The 5,065-nt window shown below is 40.0% G+C and overlaps 1 non-coding gene across 1 annotated transcript; it reads right to left on the reverse strand.

Moving 5' to 3' along the window:
* Positions 1 to 2,464: 2,464 nt before the first annotated feature.
* LOC115721493 (small nucleolar RNA R71) lies at positions 2,465 to 2,571 on the reverse strand. Its single transcript, XR_004012512.2, has one exon. It is a non-coding gene; the product is annotated as a small nucleolar RNA R71 (small nucleolar RNA).
* Positions 2,572 to 5,065: the final 2,494 nt, after the last annotated feature.

The raw sequence follows: 5,065 nt of genomic DNA on the forward strand, positions 1-5,065 counted from the left end.
ATGGTCCCCATCATAAAATACATAACCACAGGTGAGTTGCCCCAAGAGAGGGCACTGTCTCGAAAGATTCAGTATCAGGCTCATCGTTATGTAATGATGGACCAAATTCTCTACCGGAGAGGACTCAGCATGCCTTATTTAAGGTGTGTATCGGACCCTGAAGCTAGACAAATCATGCTGGAGGTCCACGAAGGGTTCTGTGGAGATCATACGGGAGGACCCAGCCTCTCAAAGAAAATATTGAGGCAGGGATACTTCTGGTGATAACTCTAAGATTTAGAGTTATTATCATATCTTTAAGCTTGAATTTAATGTGAATTGTGGATCAATTAATGTTTATATTGTGTAATTGTGTCTAGTTTGTTGTGTCTTTGTAATAAATGAAAGTGTGTGTGTTAGTAAGTGTTAAATAGACTTATGTTATTGTTTTTATGTGTTTTAAGCAGAAAAAATACAAGAATAGGTATCTGAAAATTTTTGGGACAAAGGGAAAAAGGAGCAGGAAAATGATTATTGCTGACTGGCATTGCTGTAGCATTCATCGCGTAGCAATCTGTCAGCCCAGTAAGTTTATTTTGGCAGAATGTCCAGCTGGCTTTAATGAAAAGAAAAACGAGCTGAGGTGGCGGAATTTGGCTAGTGACTCAACAAACATGTGGAAAATGAAGGACAAGTGGGTGATGATTGGGATTTCCAATTAGGGTAAACTTTGGTACCCTAATTGGGGAGCAAAAAGAAAAAGGGAGAAGGATTAAAAAAGAGGGTGGCTGCACTTGAATGAAGTACGAAATATACAGCAGAGAAAAAGAAAGTTTCTAAGTACTAAGAAGGAAGAAGAGTACAAAGAAGAAGAAGATTGAGAAGAAGGAGAAGAAGGCAACATTCAAAGAAGGATTTGAGCTCAACACTCATCTCTCTTGCTCTCCACTTCGTTTTGTATCATGTTCTTCACTTTAAGCTTTTCTTTAACTTCATGAACAACATACTTTCTGGTTTTGAGTTTCAAATTTCAGCTATGAACTAAACTTGTTTGAGATTTGGGTGGTTATAAACCCTTGTATGGACTAGTGTTTTGATTTTGCAATGATGAAGTAATCTTGGCTTAGTTCAATTAGTTGTGATGAAATGTTGAATGAATGTTAATTTTTGGCCATCTTTAACATTTAGCAAGCTAGATCTTACTTGGAAAAGTAAGACCTAGTTGAACCCTTCTAATTGATGCATGATTTTTACCTTTACTTTTAGGTATTAATTAGTAGTGAAATAGGAATATTTTGCTACCATGTATAACTAAGGATTTGATGCTTTATTGGGCTATTTGTGATCTAAACTGATGTAGGAATGCATTGTGAGGTTATGAATGGTTAGTTGCAAGTTTTGGAAAAAGCTTGCTGGTTTTTGTTGAAATTTGTTAACTCTTGAGGATTCTTTGAGAGTCATTGTTTGGTCATTCTTTGTATCAACTGGGACATACAAGTGGAAATTAATCACCCAAGTCTATTTTCTAAATCTGAAATTACCACCATTTTAATCACTTTTAGTTCCTTATTTTTAGTTTATTTAGTTTAAAAAATTAGTTCTCAAATTTAGAATCAAGGCTACAAAATTTTCTCATGAATTAATGTGTTACTTTATTTTATTTTTATTTGAAATTCTTGGAATTAATTTTAGTTGATTTAACATTATTTAGTAAAAAGTCCCTGTGGAGACGAACTTTGATTACTTATCATTGTATTACTTGTTTGTGATTGTGTACACTTGCGCAATTATAAAGCAATATAATTTTCACAACAAGTTTTTGGCGCCGTTCTTGGGGACTTTTAAGTTCTAAATTTTGTTTTATCAACTAATTGACATTCTAAGAATTTTTGTGCTTTTAATCTTGCTGGTTTTTCTTTGAAATCTCAGGTATCTATAGTGTATGAACCAACAAGAGGACTTTGAACTTGCTCCTATTGATCCCGAGATTGAACGTACATTCCGAAGAAGAAGAAGGGTTCAAAAGGCTAAGGGTCGAGATATCATGGCTGAAAATTTTGATGATGATGGGGTTGCTCCACAAATTGCTAATCCCGTCATGTTGGCAGATGATCGAGCAAGGGCTATAAGGGAGTATGCAGCCCCCATGTTTAATGAGCTCAATCCAGGCATTGTGAGGCCTGAAATACAAGCACCGCACTTTGAGCTCAAGCCAGTGATGTTTCAAATGCTCCAAACCGTGGGGCAATTCAGCGGGATGCCAACTGAAGATCCTCACCTCCATCTCCGTTCATTTTTGGAGGTGAGTGATTCTTTCAAGATCCAAGGAGTGAGTGAAGAGGTGTTAAGGTTGAAGCTATTCCCATTCTCATTACGAGACCGAGCTAGATCATGGCTCAACACTTTGCCGCCTGATTCTGTGACCAATTGGAATGACCTTGCTGAGAAGTTTCTGAGGAAATACTTTCCTCCTACTAGAAATGCAAAATTCAGAAGTGAGATCATGTCTTTTCAGCAACTTGAAGATGAGTCCACAAGTGATGCGTGGGAGAGGTTTAAGGAACTTTTGCGAAAGTGTCCACATCATGGCATTCCACATTGTATTCAGATGGAGACTTTTTATAATGGGTTGAATGCAGCTTCTCGAATGGTGTTAGATGCATCGGCCAATGGTGCTATTTTGTCGAAGTCTTACAATGAAGCATTTGAGATTTTGGAGACCATTGCAAGTAACAACTACCAATGGTCCAACACAAGAGCTCCAACAAGTAGAAAAGTGGCGGGAGTCCTTGAGGTAGATGCAATAACAGCTTTGACAGCTCAAATGGCTTCCATGACGAATGTTTTGAAGAATTTGAGTATTGGGAATGCTAAAAATATTCAACCAGCTGCTACCATTCAAAGTGATGATGTCTCATGTGTGTTTTGTGGAGAAGGGCATGTGTTTGAGAAGTGTCCATCTAATCCGGAGTCCGTTTGTTACATGGGAAATCAGAATTTTAACAGAAACAATGGGGCATTCTCAAACTCTTACAATCAATCTTGGAAGAATCATCCTAATTTTTCTTGGGGGGGTCAAGGAGCAAGCTCAAGTACCGCACCAGCCCAAGGAAGACAAGCATATCCACCGGGTTTTTCACAACAACCCCGACATTCACAACATGCTCAAAATGCCCAACCAAGCTCTTTGGAGAGTCTTATGCGGGATTATATGGCAAAAAATGATGCGGTGATACAAAGTCAAGCTGCCTCTCTTCGAAACTTAGAGTTGCAACTTGGACATTTGGCCAATGAATTGAAAGCTAGGCCGCAAGGTTCTTTGCCTAGTGACACGGAGAATCCAAGGAGGGATGGGAAGGAGCAATGCAAATCCATTCACTTGAGGAGTGGCAAGCATCTGAAAAATTCCGAGGAGGAAATAAAGGGTAGTGGGGAGCCCACTTCAATCCAAAATGACGAAAAGTTGAGTAAAAAAACTGCCCAGAAAATTGCTGATACCAGACCAGTTGATACAGCATCGGGTCAGCAATCTGACAGTCAGCAATCCGCACCAGTATGTACTAAACCACCCCTTCCATTTCCTCAAAGATTTCGGAAACAGCAGCAAGATGGGCAATTCAAGAAGTTTTTAGATGTGTTGAAGCAGCTCCATATCAATATTCCATTGGTGGAAGCATTGGAGCAAATGCCAAATTATGTCAAGTTCTTAAAAGACATTTTGACGAAGAAAAGGAGGTTGGGGGAGTTTGAAACTGTAGCTCTTACCGAAGGATGCAGCGCCATGTTGAAAAGTAAGATTCCACCGAAGTTGAAGGATCCGGGTAGTTTTACAATCCCTTGCTCTATTGGGGGGCGGGATGTTGGAAGAGCCTTATGTGATTTGGGTGCAAGCATCAACCTCATGCCTATGTCGATCTTTAAGAAGTTGGGTATTGGTGAAGCACGTCCTACAACTGTTACATTGCAACTTGCTGACAGGTCCATGGCCCATCCGGAAGGAAAAATAGAAGATGTTCTAGTACAGGTTGACAAGTTCATTTTTCCAGCTGATTTCATCATCCTAGACTATGAAGCTGATCGAGATGTACCTATTATCTTGGGTCGACCATTCCTTGCTACCGGGAGAACTCTGATTGATGTGCAAAATGGGGAGCTCACAATGAGGGTGAATGATCAAAAAGTCACCTTTAATGTGTTCAATGCTATGAGATTTCCGGATGAGATAGAAGAGTGTTCCCGCATAAGTGTAATTGATTCGCTAGTGGCTGAAAAATTTCACAAGGAAGCTTGGAGGGATGAGAAATTTATAAGTTCTTTTGATGAGCTTGAAGACTTGAGTGAAGATGAAGACAACCAAGTTGCTTGGGTGGAGCCATTGCAACCTATTCCTAACTTCAAGAAGCCCTTTGAGTCTTTGGAGTTGAAGGAAAGTAATTTTAAGCCTCCAAAACCCTCCATCCAAGAACCACCGAAGTTGGAGTTGAAACCCTTGCCAAGCCATCTGAAGTATGCCTATTTGGGGGAGAATGACACGCTGCCCGTTATTATAGCATCAAACTTGGTAGTTGAAAATGAAGGTGCTTTGCTAGAGGTGTTGAAAAAGCATAAGAGAGCAATCGGGTGGACTATGGCGGACATAAGGGGTATTAGTCCAACGATTTGCACACACAAGATACTTTTAGAAGCTGGTTGTAGTAATTCTGTTGAGCATCAGCGAAGATTGAATCCTGTCATGAAAGAAGTGGTGCGAAAAGAAGTGATCAAGTGGCTAGATTATGGTATTGTGTACCCAATTTCGGATAGCTCATGGGTTAGTCCTGTTCAATGTGTGCCCAAGAAAGGAGGAGTCACGGTGGTGGCCAATGCAAACAATGAGTTGATTCCTACTCGAACCGTGACTGGTTGGAGGGTGTGTATGGACTACCGGAAGCTAAACAATGCTACTCGGAAGGATCATTTCCCGCTGCCATTTATTGACCAAATGTTGGATCGTTTGGCGGGAAAAGAGTTTTATTGCTTTCTTGACGGATATTCGGGTTACAATCAGATTTCTATAGCACCGGAAGACCAAGAGAAAACCACCTTC

This window comes from Cannabis sativa, chromosome 2 (assembly GCF_029168945.1).
Source record: "Cannabis sativa cultivar Pink pepper isolate KNU-18-1 chromosome 2, ASM2916894v1, whole genome shotgun sequence".
NCBI lineage: Eukaryota > Viridiplantae > Streptophyta > Magnoliopsida > Rosales > Cannabaceae > Cannabis > Cannabis sativa.